The sequence below is a fragment of the Xiphophorus couchianus genome, chromosome 5, assembly GCF_001444195.1.
Source record: "Xiphophorus couchianus chromosome 5, X_couchianus-1.0, whole genome shotgun sequence".
NCBI classification, from domain to species: domain Eukaryota; kingdom Metazoa; phylum Chordata; class Actinopteri; order Cyprinodontiformes; family Poeciliidae; genus Xiphophorus; species Xiphophorus couchianus.
This window is the reverse complement of record NC_040232.1, coordinates 725,475-742,939: the sequence shown is the minus strand read 5'-3', so window position 1 is coordinate 742,939 and position 17,465 is coordinate 725,475. Positions and strand designations below refer to the sequence as shown.

The window sequence follows — 17,465 nt, the reverse complement described above, 5'->3', positions numbered from 1 at the left end:
CCTTCGGTGTCGTTCGCCCAGAACCCGTCACTCATCGGTTCTGGTTGTCCCTCATTCTAAAATATTTTGGCAACATTTTTGTAACTTTGTTGATTCCAAAATTTCTGCAGGTTTTCAGTTATTTTGGGAAAATGTCTAATTTGGATTTCAACAAAATGGAGGAATGAATGTAAAGAGTCTCCTTATCAATTTACTAATTATTAAGGCTAAATTTCACCTACATAAATGCACATTTTTGAAGAAAAAAACTAATTTTTTAGTTTTTTTGATCGAACTTAAACATTATTTATCAACATTTCAATCCTCCACTAATCAAAAAGCAGAATCAACAATACGGGCTTTTAATCAACTTGGAAATTTTGGATTATCTTTTATGTTAATGCACTGTGACATCTGGCACACATATCACAATTTGTGCTATTTCCTTTATACATATTTATATTGATTGTTGTTTTCTTATCTTCTTGCTTTATTTTATTCTCCCCCTGGTAAATTATTGTTATTATCTTCCTGAGATTTGTTCACAGTACAATTGTATTGTTGTTTATTATAATAAATAAAGTTAAAAAAAAAAAAAAGCTCACCGCGGCTGCGCAGTGTCCGTCTCTAGGCAACGGTGACGTTCAGCGTCGGTCCGTAAAGTTCTGGGGTCCTTTAGCTCCCGCCACAAGAATTTAGCTGACCTTAATATTTCCTGTGTTTTATTTTGGTCATTATTGTTAAAAATAATGTGTTGATATGTGTATTATAGGCGTTTCTTTAGGACAGTTATGTATCGGTTCAATACGGGACGAACATTTAACGAAAAAATATGGGAATACTCCGTATTTTACGGCATAGGTGGCAACTGTATTCAGGGCTGCTGAGATACAAATTTAGGGGTGCCTTAGCTAGCATTTTGCTAGCCTTAGCATAATAAGGTGCTAAGGCTAGCACCTTATTATTATTATTAATATTCCTCCAGAATAAGAGCAGCAGAAATACGAGCTGCTAACAGAGTTCAGCAGTTCAGATCTGCAGAACGGCTGATTTCACAACCAGAACCAGAACCAGAACCAGGAACTTCCTGCAGTCGTTCTGCTGCTCTCACCGTGACAGCAGAGGAAAAACATGACAGTCTCTACTCTTCATGAAGCAACACTTCCTCCTGCTGCTGGTTGTTCCTCATAAACTGCTTCAGTCTGTGAGCCAGAGACCGATCTGTGACAGGGTCCGGTCCGGTGTGTGACCAGGTCACAGATGCAGCTGTTGCTCAACGTTGATGTTTCTGGAGGAAACGTTCAGACGGTTAGTTCCACCTCAATGTGACTCAGGATGACTGGACTTTAAATGCAAAATGTGTTTTCTGACATTTTCTAATAATCTTTTAGTGACTAACCTAAACCTGAATATGAGACAATACAGACAACAATCGCTGCACTGTTCATTCATCATTAGATGCTAAAGTGGTTTTGCTGAGTCAGCGCTGATCATTACATCTGAGATCAGGAACTCCTTCAGGATCAAGTCCATCTACCTTCAGCTCTGTAGACAAACCAGCTGTTTGTTTGGCTCTTTCTGCACAGATGTGCATGTGCTCCGTATGCATGGATGGGTACTCTCTGGGAACTCTGACCTCTGACCCCCACAGCCCAGAAACCTTCCTGTTAGGCTAACATTACCACTGGGTCTGAGAGTGTTCTGTCCTGGAAGGGATCTGACCAGAACGGACCCCACCTCTTCTCCAATGATGGATGGATGGATGGAAGACAGGAATAAATTTAAAATGGAGTCATGTTCACTTCCTCCATCAGCAGTGAACTTCTGATGCTCTGCTGGTTCTGGAGGAGAAGATCAACGAAAATGGGTTTGTGAGGACTGAACCCACCGGACTGGGATCAGAACATTGGCTAACAGCTAGCTAACATCAGCTAACAGCTGGGTAACATCAGCTAATATCTGACTAACAGCTAACTAACATCAGCTAACAGCTAGATAATACCAACTAACACCTGGCTAACAGCTAGCTAATAGCTAGCTAACATCTGGCTAACAGCTGGGTGACATCAGCTAATATCTGGCTAACAGCTAACTAACATCAGCTAACAGCTAGATAATACCAAGTAACACCTGGCTAAAAGCTAGCTAACATCTGGCTAACAGCTAGCTAACATCTGGCTAACAGCTAGCTAACATCAGCTAGCAGCTAGCTAACATCAGTTAACAGCTAGCCAACCGCTAGCTTCAGCGGTTAAACTGCTGAAGCTAGCGGTTTTACCTGGGCGGTTCCTGCAGTGGCCCTGCTCTCACCTGGTGATCTGATCCGGAGCTCCAATCGTCTTGTTGCTCTGAAATGTTGCCGTGAATGAGAATAAAGACTTTCTGTTCATTTGGTGTTAAAGAGACGAAATCAGGAGGAGACGAGTCCAGACCCGCCGGTTTTACTGCTGATTCTGATGCTGGTGAGTTTGGACCAGTTTGATCTTAGAAACCCAAACCTTCACTGGGTTTAAACTTTAGTTTTAGTTTAATTTATTTGACAGGGAGTATAAATACAGGAGCTTTAACCTAAACATAAAAATAGATTTTGTACCAGACTTTAACTCTTAGAGCTGATTTTCATCTTCAGACGCAAAACAACTTATAGAATGTTGTTCATTAAAAGGATGAATGTAATTCACTCTATTTACAGCTATTATAACGTTTATTAAAGTAAATTTGGGAAAAGGTAGTATCATGGAAAAAATACTATTTCCAATCACTGTTCAGGTGAAATCACTCAATCAGGTTTATTCATATATTGATCAGAATACAGAGACAATCAGTGATGAAGCAGGTCTGGATGAAAAGCTGAGAAACACATGAGTTTTATACCAAAGATAATAACTAATAAACAAGGAGACAGTCTGGTTCTGATGCAGCTGCAGAAAACAACTTCCAACCTTCTACATGGAACCAAATTGTTCTTTTGGTGAGAGTTCACAATCATTCATATAACATGACTAGCAGATGTGACCTTATTATAATTTTTCCATCACAGGCAGCAAAAGCATAAAAGCAAATAACCTCATACTAATCCCAAACATCTGATCAAATTCAATTAAGGTGAATTAAATGTTGCTGTAACTCATGAATTCTTCAAACAAACATGCAGGGAAGTTCAAGAAACTGATTGATGTTCATCATGTTTCATTGTGGCTCCCTGATGATGTCGTGTCCCAGCCTCTCTTCTCATTGGCTGTCAGCTGCATGTGTTTGCAGCTGGGTTGGTTTTTACCTGGACTGGGTCTAGAGGTTCTAATGTGACAGAGGTCGGATCGGGCCGGTTAGGGTGCCGCCTGACTGGAAATCAGGTAATGATGGAGTCGTATGTGGAGCTTCTGTCATGGTTTGAGTTTTTCTGTATGTTTATTCTGAGTCTCCATGTTGTCCCGTCTCCCTTTGATTAGTTCCCAGGTGTGTCTCGTTCCCTGATCACCTCCTGTGTATTTAATGTCACCTGAGTCTCAGTGTCTCTGTCGGGTCCTTGTTGTTTGTATGTGTCAATTCATAGTTGTCCATTCGTGTAGCCAGTTGCTACCTGTGTTGAGCCCTGGTCTTCCGCTCAGCAGTAGTGATGGGTAAATGAGGAGTCATGTGTCGTTTCGACCCAAAGCAAAACTGTGTCGATGCTGTGTCACTGAATACTGACACCTGCTGGACATTAAAAATCTCTACAGGCAACGCAGTTCACAGACTGATTTGATGACCCAGTCTATACAATAAGATTTAAGTCATTTTATTTTATTGTATATTATATATTGTATTATTTCATATCTTCAGTTAAATTAAAAATATATTTGATATTCTTCGATACAGTCAATAAATAATATGAACATGAACCAAGTGATGAAAATGAAAGTGAACATGTTTGGAATGAGGATGATGGTGGACTTTTTATTTGTTTTGTTTTGTTTTTTTTTCACACATTTTCATTCAAAAAAAAAAGTTTTTCCAACATTTAGAAATTTAGTCTGTTCCTTTTTTTTGACACAACTTCTCCTGCTGTAGAAAAAATGAAGTAAACAATACATTTATATGAAATAATTCATAAAAAGCAACAGAGTAATTTGTAGAATGGCTGCTTACCTGAGTTTATCCAGGTGTATCTGTGACTTCATTCTGACGCCTATAAAGCCTCAGCATTGAGGAGGTGAATTCATTTAAATAAAACAGATTTTAGTGACACTGTATATTGTTCGCATAAATACATTTTTTTAAAATATTTATTTTGTACGCAGATCTTTATGGATGTGTTTTGCTGGAAATGTCTTTTTTGTATTTATTTATAGCGGGATTGTCTTTATTTCCCTTTTTTCTGCCTAAAGATTTTTATTTATGGAGGGTAATTTAAGAATAAAATTATGAAATATATGATTTAATAGGAGAAACATATGCAAAACTTAACCTGCAGAACATAATAGGAAAGTAAACTAAGAGTCAATTTCAGCTGAATTTGGATTCAGATAGATCGAGTAGAAACGGAAAAGAACCGGATGAAACAACGAAGTGATAATCAATAACTTATTTTCTGACGTAAGATTAAAATGTTCCCAAACTACGAAACCTTTTGTTTGCCTTGAGGCTCCATAGTTGACGCTGTACCGTAAAAGATCAAGAATTATTTTGGCAAATGCATCTAAATGCATCCAACTGCATCATAAATGCATCATAAATGCATCATAAATGCATCCAAATGCATCATAAATGCATCATAAATGCATCATAAATGCATCCAACTGCATCATAAATGCATCATAAATGCATCCAAATGCATCATAAATGCATCATAAATGCATCCAAATGGATCATAAATGCATCATAAATGCATCATAAATGCATCATAAATGCATCCAAATGGATCATAAATGCATCATAAATGCATCATAAATGCATCCAACTGCATCATAAATGCATCATAAATGGATCATAAATGCATCATAAATGGATCATAAATGCATCATAAATGCATCATAAATGCATCATAAATGCATCATAAATGCATCATAAATGCATCATAAATGGATCATAAATGCATCATAAATGCATCCAACTGCATCATAAATGCATCATAAATGCATCATAAATGCATCCAACTGCATCATAAATGCATCATAAATGCATCCAAATGCATCATAAATGCATCATAAATGCATCATAAATGCATCCAACTGCATCATAAATGCATCATAAATGCATCATAAATGCATCATAAATGGATCATAAATGCATCATAAATGGATCCAACTGCATCATAAATGCATCATAAATGCATCATAAATGCATCCAACTGCATCATAAATGCATCATAAATGCATCCAAATGCATCATAAATGCATCCAAATGGATCATAAATGCATCATAAATGCATCCAAATGCATCATAAATGCATCATAAATGCATCATAAATGCATCCAAATGCATCATAAATGCATCATAAATGCATCCAAATGCATCATAAATGCATCATAAATGCATCCAAATGCATCATAAATGCATCATAAATGCATCATAAATGCATCCAAATGCATCATAAATGCATCATAAATGCATCATAAATGCATCATAAATGCATCATAAATGCATCCAAATGCATCATAAATGCATCCAAATGCATCATAAATGCATCATAAATGCATCATAAATGCATCCAACTGCATCATAAATGCATCATAAATGCATCATAAATGCATCCAAATGCATCATAAATGCATCCAAATGCATCATAAATGCATCATAAATGCATCATAAATGGATCATAAATGCATCATAAATGGATCCAACTGCATCATAAATGCATCATAAATGCATCATAAATGCATCATAAATGGATCATAAATGCATCATAAATGCATCCAAATGCATCATAAATGCATCATAAATGCATCCAAATGCATCATAAATGGATCATAAATGGATCATAAATGCATCATAAATGGATCCAACTGCATCATAAATGCATCATAAATGGATCCAACTGCATCATAAATGCATCATAAATGCATCATAAATGCATCCAACTGCATCATAAATGCATCATAAATGCATCATAAATGGATCATAAATGCATCATAAATGGATCATAAATGCATCATAAATGCATCATAAATGGATCATAAATGCATCATAAATGGATCATAAATGCATCATAAATGGATCCAACTGCATCATAAATGCATCATAAATGCATCATAAATGCATCATAAATGGATCATAAATGCATCATAAATGGATCCAACTGCATCATAAATGCATCATAAATGCATCATAAATGGATCATAAATGCATCATAAATGGATCCAACTGCATCATAAATGCATCATAAATGCATCATAAATGCATCATAAATGGATCATAAATGCATCATAAATGATCCAATGCATCATAAATGCATCATAAATGCATCATAAATGATCATAAATGCATCATAAATGATCATAAATGCATCATAAATGCATCATAAATGCATCATAAATGCATCCAACTGCATCATAAATGCATCATAAATGCATCATAAATGCATCCAACTGCATCATAAATGCATCATAAATGCATCATAAATGCATCATAAATGCATCCAAATGCATCATAAATGCATCATAAATGGATCATAAATGCATCATAAATGCATCCAAATGCATCATAAATGCATCATAAATGCATCATAAATGCATCATAAATGGATCATAAATGGATCATAAATGCATCATAAATGCATCATAAATGGATCCAACTGCATCATAAATGCATCATAAATGCATCATAAATGCATCCAACTGCATCATAAATGCATCATAAATGCATCATAAATGGATCATAAATGCATCATAAATGCATCATAAATGCATCCAAATGCATCATAAATGGATCATAAATGCATCATAAATGCATCATAAATGGATCATAAATGCATCATAAATGCATCATAAATGCATCCAAATGCATCATAAATGCATCATAAATGCATCCAAATGCATCCAAATGCATCATAAATGCATCATAAATGGATCATAAATGCATCATAAATGCATCCAAATGCATCATAAATGCATCCAAATGCATCATAAATGCATCATAAATGGATCATAAATGCATCATAAATGCATCCAAATGCATCATAAATGGATCATAAATGCATCATAAATGCATCATAAATGCATCATAAATGGATCATAAATGGATCATAAATGCATCATAAATGGATCATAAATGCATCATAAATGCATCCAAATGCATCATAAATGCATCATAAAATGGATCAGAATGCATCATAAATGCATCCAATGCCATCATAAATGCATCATAAATGCATCATAAATGCATCATATGCATCAAATGCATCATAAATGCATCATAATGGATCATAAATGCATCCAATGTCAATCATAAAAATGCATCATAAATGCATCATAAATGCATCATAAATGCATCATAAATGCATCCAAATGCATCATAAATGCATCTAAATGCATCATAAATGCATCATAAATGCATCATAAATGCATCATAAATGCATCCAAATGCATCATAAATGCATCATAAATGCATCATAAATGCATCCAAATGCATCATAAATGCATCCAAATGCATCATAAATGCATCATAAATGCATCATAAATGCATCATAAATGCATCCAAATGCATCATAAATGCATCATAAATGCATCATAAATGGATCATAAATGCATCATAAATGCATCATAAATGGATCATAAATGGATCATAAATGCATCATAAATGCATCCAAATGCATCATAAATGCATCATAAATGGATCATAAATGCATCATAAATGGATCATAAATGCATCATAAATGCATCATAAATGCATCCAAATGCATCATAAATGCATCATAAATGGATCATAAATGGATCATAAATGCATCATAAATGCATCCAAATGCATCATAAATGCATCATAAATGCATCATAAATGCATCATAAATGGATCATAAATGCATCATAAATGGATCATAAATGCATCATAAATGCATCATAAATGCATCATAAATGCATCATAAATGCATCCAAATGCATCATAAATGCATCATAAATGCATCATAAATGGATCATAAATGCATCATAAATGCATCATAAATGGATCATAAATGCATCATAAATGCATCATAAATGGATCATAAATGCATCATAAATGCATCATAAATGGATCATAAATGCATCATAAATGGATCATAAATGCATCATAAATGCATCATAAATGCATCATAAATGCATCATAAATGCATCATAAATGCATCCAAATGCATCATAAATGCATCATAAATGGATCATAAATGCATCATAAATGCATCCAAATGCATCATAAATGCATCATAAATGCATCATAAATGCATCATAAATGCATCATAAATGCATCATAAATGGATCATAAATGGATCATAAATGCATCATAAATGCATCATAAATGGATCATAAATGCATCCAAATGCATCATAAATGCATCATAAATGGATCATAAATGCATCATAAATGCATCCAAATGCATCATAAATGCATCATAAATGGATCATAAATGCATCATAAATGGATCATAAATGCATCATAAATGGATCATAAATGCATCATAAATGGATCATAAATGCATCATAAATGCATCCAAATGCATCATAAATGCATCATAAATGGATCATAAATGCATCATAAATGGATCATAAATGCATCATAAATGCATCCAAATGCATCATAAATGCATCATAAATGGATCATAAATGCATCATAAATGCATCATAAATGGATCATAAATGCATCATAAATGGATCATAAATGCATCATAAATGCATCATAAATGCATCATAAATGCATCATAAATGCATCCAAATGCATCATAAATGCATCATAAATGCATCATAAATGGATCATAAATGCATCATAAATGCATCATAAATGGATCATAAATGCATCATAAATGCATCATAAATGGATCATAAATGCATCATAAATGCATCATAAATGGATCATAAATGCATCATAAATGGATCATAAATGCATCATAAATGCATCATAAATGCATCATAAATGCATCCAAATGCATCATAAATGCATCATAAATGGATCATAAATGCATCATAAATGCATCCAAATGCATCATAAATGCATCATAAATGGATCATAAATGCATCATAAATGCATCCAAATGCATCATAAATGCATCATAAATGCATCATAAATGCATCATAAATGGATCATAAATGCATCATAAATGGATCATAAATGCATCATAAATGCATCCAAATGCATCATAAATGCATCATAAATGCATCATAAATGCATCATAAATGCATCATAAATGCATCATAAATGCATCCAAATGCATCATAAATGCATCATAAATGGATCATAAATGCATCATAAATGCATCCAAATGCATCATAAATGCATCATAAATGCATCATAAATGCATCATAAATGCATCATAAATGGATCATAAATGGATCATAAATGCATCATAAATGCATCATAAATGGATCATAAATGCATCATAAATGCATCCAAATGCATCATAAATGCATCCAAATGCATCATAAATGCATCATAAATGGATCATAAATGCATCATAAATGCATCCAAATGCATCATAAATGGATCCAAATGCATCATAAATGCATCCAAATGCATCATAAATGCATCATAAATGGATCCCGCTGACAGATTCGCTTCCTTATAAACACAGTTTGGCGTCAGCGTCATTTAGAAACAGTTCTTGTATCGGCCGGGTTTTGGTCTCTGGGCCTGATGAACGCTCCAGCGCATCGTGTTGCCGGACCAGCACCACTCAGCAGCGCTGTCCGGCCTTTTGGACTGTTTCTGTGGATTGTTATCATTAAACATCTTCTTTTCACTTCATCCTGCCGCTTCGTCTGCCTCACCACCTCATCCATTAATTCGTCAACTTCCGCTGCTCCATGTAACAACATAATGTAGAAGTTAAACCATGATTTTTATTACTGTTATTTTTAATTATTATATAATTATTTATTATTTTTAATTTCATATCATCCACACTGGAAAACTAAATGTTCTTTGTAATCACACATTTGTGTTTAGAGTAGATAGTAAATTACTGATAATAACTGAAACTATAGTTTATAGTGAAAAGCAGCTAAAATCTCATGAATTGCATTTTATGATTCTGCCAGCGTCTCTCCGTCCTTCATTAGATGAGTTATTAACTCAGCTGGTTCTTCAAATCGACCCAGAAGGAACCAGAACTCTGGCGGAGGAAGCAGATCAGAACAAAAGTTCTGTTTATGTTCCAGTCAACATATTATGATAATTAATATATTATTATTAATAAAATATTCTAATAACAAATCATAATATTGAAATTCCCCTCACCTCCTCGACACCCAGTTTATATTTGATCATTTTCATTCATTCATTCATTCATTCATTCATTCCTGTTTTCTACATTTTGTTGAGCTTCAGTTTTCTCCATAAATACATTTGATTCATATTTCCATCAGCATTATTTTCTGATGAAGTGATCAGAAGTTTTTAGTTTCTTCATATTGAAACATATGAAGAAACTGAAAAATATTCAAGTTCTGATCAGTTAATAAATGATCAGAGTCTCTGATTAATTTTATAAATATTGAGTTGAATCCATGTAACAACAAATCTAAATATTTCAAAAACCCAGAAAAATCTAAACCATTTAACTCATTAAATCTTTTGTTCACCAACCTGTGAAGAAATAATCGGACTTTCTTGGTTCGTCTGTAATCTCAGGATTTTGCTCCAACCTGCTAGAAAGTTGAGATTTTAAAATTTATTTGATTTAAACAAACATCAAGGAATAAATGCACATAAAGAAATCCTGGTGAATTATTTCTCCAGTGTGAAAAATATAACTTGGTGTTGAGAGTTTTAAAAAAGAACTGTTCTAAATCTGTTAAAAATATGAAGAAATGAAAAAATAAAGGATTTTATTTCCTTGAATAAAACTGGTTGTAATGAAATCTGTAAAACTCTCCAGAGTTCAGCAGCTGGAACATTTTATTCATCACGTCCAGGAGGCTTCATGTACCTGCAGGGTCCTGAACAGCTCTCCAGTCCTTCCAGTCCCCCCAGTCCTCCCAGTCCTCCCAGTCCCCCCAGTCCGCCCAGTCCCCCCAGTCCTCCCAGTCCCCCCAGTCCTCCCAGTCCTCCCAGTCCCCCCAGTCCTCCCAGTCCTCCCAGTCCTCCCAGTCCGCCGGCCTCTGGACGCAGACTCGTCGTCTCATCCTTCACCTCTGCAGCAGGAAAAGAGTTTATTCAGAAAAAGCATCAAACATTTTGGCTGAAATCAAACAGACTGAAGGAAACATGTTTCAGAAAATAAGTGCAACGTTGCACAGAAATGAATCTGAATATTTGAACCCAGTAATATTTTAAACATGATGAAAGGATTCATGAGGAAATAAGCTGGTTGGTGAGGATGAGGATGGTGAGGAAGATCAGAGGCTGCAGGATTTTCATTTTCTGCTGCTAAACATAAAAACAAACATTTTATTGGTGGATAATTTAAATGTTATGATTTTATCAGATTAAACTGAACCAGATGTTCAGACATTTATTGACTCATTGTGAAGAGGAAGAGGAGCTGCTCTTCCTCGTCTGTGGAGCTGCTGCTGAATCTAATAAAGTTTATGATCATTTATTCATCTGACCTGCAGGAAGGAAACTTTCAGGAGCAGGAACAGAGGAAACTCAGCTGGAGTTCAGGAAAGTCGACTGAAACCAGGAGATGAAATCCTGGATTAAAGGTCCGGCTGAAAACGGCTAATTTGGATATCAGTTTATTAAAATTAGCTCTGGTTGGTTATCAGACAAACGGGCTTTGTTTGAGCCGTAACAGCTGGTTGGAGGCAGGAAGTCAAACTTTTACAGCTCAGTTTCCAAATTAAAGTTTAAAACTCACTCTGTAATCTGGATAATTTTATTAGCTTTGAAACATTCTCATAGGACGGACATTATTTCAGTGTCAGTTTGCTGTCGTACAGGAACTGGAACCTAAACCCCCGGAACCCCAAGGAGGAAATAAGAGCTCTCTTTCTGGAAAGTTTGATGGAAGGATGACATTGTTTGGTCAGACTGTTAGCCTGGCTCCTTTAGCTCATTTCAGTTTATTTAGTTTTGTTTATTCACATCTTTCTAATTTCCATGGTAACATGATTCCTGAATGGTTTTTGATTTTTGATCCTGTTTCCAGTTCTAAATAAAAAATGTATTTAATCTGTTCTGCCTGCTTAAATAAAGGTTAAGTCTTTTGTATTTTTATTATTAGTTTTCCGATAATTCTCACATTTATTCACCACATTAAAACTCTCAGATTTCCACACAGAATGAAAACCTGCTGAGTCACCATCCAGAAAATAATCTGATATTTGAACAGAAACCTGAAAATGTTTTTGTCTCACATGGAGTCAGAATAACTGCGTCTCGTTTCAGGTCAGTTGGGATTTTTACGCTTTTGTTAGGTTGATGAAAGCTTGTGGGCAGAACACTAGACAGCTGCATATCATGAGAGGCAGAACTTTAACTAGGACAGATAGGCAAAGTGCTTCAGCGGCCATCCTGCAGGCTGATACACACACACACACACACACACACACACCTTCACGAACACACACACACACACATGCGGTTGCAGACTCAGATCGGTCGGATCAGAAGCTGCCGGTTGGTTCTGTAGATGTTGAGGTCGACCATCAGCCTCTGACTCTTCTTACTGGGGAAACTGGACCAGATCAGAACTTTGGTCCAGTTTCCTCTTCAGAAACGTTTTGATCTGATGTTGAGGTTTCATGATGAAACTCAGAGTTTCTCCATGTAACTGATCGTGATGCTCTTAGCCAGCATTAATTCTCAATGAAATAATTCAGCCTGGATTCTGGTCTAACATTACATCAATATTTTTATCATCAGGTTTGCTCTCATAATTAAGGAAGTTATGATCAGTGATTGCAAAGTTCTTCCTCATTAATGAATTCAAAAGATTATTTATTGCTGGTTTTTCATTCATTGAACTTCTGATCATTTTCTATAACGTATTTTTGCATCGATCTGTTGAATCTAATCATTCTCTGATCAGCTGTGATCAATGGTCCAGAACGGAGCAGCGCCTGGATGAGTTTCTCTGATCTGAGACTTTCATCCTCTGGTCCTGGAAATGTTCTGCAGCTGGTAGAAGGCCCACTTTGGAACCGGCTTTATGTGGCTCTGAAGGTTCATCACTACACCCAGAGTTCATCTCTAGGTTTTGACTGAAAACATGTTGGTTTCAGCAGTAAGTCAGCATCAGACTCTTCTGATGTGTAAACAAAGATAACAAGTCATAATCCGTTGTCCTCCATGTTTCCTCAGATTACTGAGGAGCCGAGGGAATGGTGGGATAGTTCAAACATGAAGCGACCAGGAACCCGTTATCTTCCAGAACTGAAACCTACCTGGAGTTCCCAGAAGATGTCCAGACACGGCCAAGGTAAGGAAGGCTGAAACCCGATAACCTCTGAACACAAGAGCTGAAACATCCAGACTGGCCTGAAGCAGATCTGAAGACAGATTTCTCAAAGGTTTTATGGACCGATGAGATGAGAGTGAACCTTGCTGGACCTGTGGATGGATGAGCGATGGGCACAGAGCTCCACTTCACATCAGACGCCTGCATGGTGGAGGCGGGGTTATGGTACGGGCTGCTGTTATTAAAGATGACTAGTTGGACCTTTTCGGGTTGAAGATCAACTCAAAATCAACTCCCAAACCTACAGCCAGTTTTTAGAGGACTGTTTGTTCAAGCAGTGGTTCAGGAAAAAGACTCCTTGATTCTTATGCAGGACGATGATCCATAACATGCATCAAAGTAATCAGCTATGTGGCTGACCAGTAAAGGCCTTAAAGATGAAAGAATAATGAAGTTCCCTTTCACCAGACCTAAACCCCACTGAGACCCTGTGGTCCTTCTGAAACTGGAGATTTACGGTGATGGAAACCAGAAAACGTCTCTGAACTGGGAGGCTGTGGTTGCTGCTGCGCCAAACGCTGATCGGCAACAGATCGGCAACAGACAGGATCCATGAATGGAAGGTTTATCACTGAGAAGACGGGAGGCGACACTGATTTATTAAATGTCTGAAATGTTTATTCGGCAGTTTTGAGTTCTATGTTTATTATTCTCACTATAACGGATGACAAAGTGAGATGGGAAGATTTTCAGTTTTAATTCAGTTGGATAATAATTCTGCACAATAATAGTTAATCAGACACAGATATTATCCTAAAACAACCAAAATCTCATTTTTACAGGTGTGAGATTTTATTACAGAGAGAACTGTAGATGACCTCAGGCGTTGCTGAACGCTCTGATGTTTCATCACATGGAGACGTTTGTAGATTAGAATCTTGGTTTTTCAGTGAGATGCAGATTTCTCTGATGACACGACTCGGATGGTTTTCTGCCAGCGTTTCAGTTACAGAACCAGAACATAACAGAAGATAGAAATTAACTGAGATCCCGGAGAAAGTAAATAATCAGGAGAGATTACAAAGATCTGCAGCTGTTATACGTTTCATCATGAACAACTGAGTTTATTTTATTAGATTCAGGACCTTTGATCTTTCTGTAGCATGTTTAAAGCTCTGCCCCCCGTGGGAGGATCCAGTCTGATATAAACTAGACTCAACACGCAGCGGGTCAGTCGCTTCTTCACCATCATCATCATCATTGGTTCCAGTCAGACTCTCATCTGGACTCTCCAGTTTCCAGGTCAGTTAAAGTTAAAGCAGCTCTGAAGGTTTTTACATGACAACATTCATCAGGTCGTCACTTTCCTCCTCTTCTTCTGCAGCATGATGGCAGGATGGAGGCAGACATGGAGACTCCTGGTCATCTTCAGCCTCCTCATCCTCACCAACCAGTCTGGTATGAAATGTTTATAGTCAGAATGACCTCTGACCTCTTGCTATCTGCAGCAGAGAGCTGATGGAGCCTCTGACCTGTGTTCATGTTTCAGAGATGAGAGGAGAAGCTGAACCTCAGAGGAACGTCGCAGGAAGAGCTGCACATCTCCTCACCAAGGTAGGAGGAGCTAATGCTAGCTATAGTCATTCAGTCAGGTAGGCGGAGCTAATGCTAGCTATAGTCATTCAGTCAGGTAGGAGGAGCTAATGCTAGCTATAGTCATTCAGTTAGGTAGGAGGAGCTAATGCTAGCTATAGTCATTCAGTCAGGTAGGCGGAGCTAATGCTAGCTATAGTCATTCAGTTAGGTAGGAGGAGCTAATGCTAGCTATAGTCATTCAGTTAGGTAGGAGGAACTAATGCTAGCTAACATCATTCAGTCAGGTGACCTCTGACCTTCTCTTCTGTAACAGCTGCTAAGATAGTTGCCACATTACAAAGCACCTGAATGGGTGTGGATGTGTGTGTGTGTGTGTAAATGTGTGTGTGTGTGTAAATGTGTGTGTGTAAATGTGTGTGTGTGTGTGTGTGTGTGTGTGTGTGTGTAAATGTGTGTGTGTAAATGTGTGTGTGTGTGTGTGTGTGTGTGTGTGTGTGTGTAAATGTGTGTGTGTAAATGTGTGTTCTTGTTTTTCCCCCTGCGTGGGGACATTGGCCTGACTCTATACCTACACGTGGGGACCTATTTACCCGTGGGGACCAAATTTGAGGTCCCCACCGGCACAACCCCATTTTGTAGCATAAAATGGTGTATAAACATGCCTCGTGAAGTTTTCCAGGAAGTCCCCATGAACTTCATTTCAAGACAAAATTTGTGCGAGTGTTTAAGGCATGCGCTCATAGTGGTCACACAGAGTATTGCAGTCCCCTTTAGGCTAGGTGTTCCGGAAGTGTGCTTCACTTACTGCTCACTCACTAGTCCCCCCTATTGGTCAGAAGGAGTTTTACAATTTAATGGCCAAATTCAACTTTAACTTTAAAAATCTAACTTTTTAAACTTAATTTCTTACAGTGTGGGATTATAGAGTATTTTTTTATGTAATTTATTTTAGTTTAATTTAAAGTGAAGTTTACCAATATTTACTTTTTTATTTAATTTATTGCACTTAGCTTAGCTAAGCGCTGTGAAAACCTATTGAAACTCAAAGGCTTATTATGATTCTCCTCAGTAAATAAGCACCAATTTGGAGGCCTAAGAATATTCGAAAACTCAAACTTTGGAGACTGCCGAGGAAGATGGCAGCACGCTAAGAAAGCTCCGGAAACCGACAATTTTCTTTCACATTTATCTGGAATATACACCTCTCAATTTACCCGGATATAAATACATCTGACATGCTAAAACCTAAAGTATTTCTAAGAAGCCAGATATTAATAATTTACCGACGAAATGTCAAGCAACAACAAAGCTAACTATTTCAAAGGTGCAGTAACGAGAAGCAAGCTAGCAGCGAGGACCAGCCCCACGCCTGACAGCACTTCTGCTAACCCGTTGACAGACTTAAGCTGCACTGAAGAGAAACATACCGACCCCAACTTCATTGAAGAAATATGGAACATGAGCGCAACACTACAAATTGTTGCAGCAGATGTTGTCTCAATTAAAGAAAGAACTAAAGAGCTTAAAGACTCTGTGGAAAATATTCTAATTAGACTGGGCGAGGTTGAACAGCGGGTGTTCCTCAACAGCACTCCCTAGAAATCTTTTTTTTAAAAATCTGTCCCCAAGCATTTTTCAATCAACAATCATGAATGTCTCTTGGAGCCATGGTGCATACCCAACAAGAAGTAGGTCATTTTGGATCAAAGCTGTCATTTAGTCTTTTTTAGAAACTAAGGAAACTCCTCCTACAGATGGGAAGAGGTAGAGACGTTGAGGAGGAGGGCTCAGGGCAAGGGTAAAACATTTCACTAAAAACCACCAAAGACTATCCCTATGCCACCATCTACAAAACCAAAGAAGAGCCGAATGCCACTGCAGCAGTAATCCAGTACAGGAGACTCTTGGGTACAGGATCAAGACTACCACATAGAGTAAATACCCTCCACAGAGAAAGGAGTTGGAAACTAAAATAAAGAAAGCTCACACTAGTGTTGGTGGCTTGGTGCAGCTATAACAACTTGAAGCTCAATACCCAGAAGACAGTGGAGTTAATGGTTGGCTTTAGGAAAGTCACAAACCCATCATCCCCTCTTGTTCTCAGAGTCCTTTCCATCTCCATTTTGGACTCATCCTGCTTCCTGGACATCACCATCACCCAGGACTTCAAGTGGAAACCAACCATCAGCTCCCTTATCGTGAAGGCCCAGCACCAGATGTTCTACTTATGGCAGCTGAGAGAATTCAAACTGCCAACTGAGTGTTGGTGCAGTTTAATACAGCCATCATCAAGTCAATCCTCACTACCTCTATCACTGGGTACAATGGAGCCACAACCAGGGACAAACAGATTACAACACATTGTGTGTAGTGATGAAAAGGTGATCGGT

At 37.0% G+C, this 17,465-nt stretch overlaps 1 long non-coding RNA gene across 1 annotated transcript; it reads left to right on the top strand.

The window, feature by feature from the left end:
• Positions 1 to 14,653: 14,653 nt before the first annotated feature.
• On the top strand, positions 14,654 to 15,093 carry LOC114144124 (uncharacterized). Its single transcript, XR_003595410.1, has 3 exons — positions 14,654 to 14,781; positions 14,864 to 14,937; positions 15,029 to 15,093. It is a non-coding gene; the product is annotated as an uncharacterized LOC114144124 (long non-coding RNA).
• Positions 15,094 to 17,465: the final 2,372 nt, after the last annotated feature.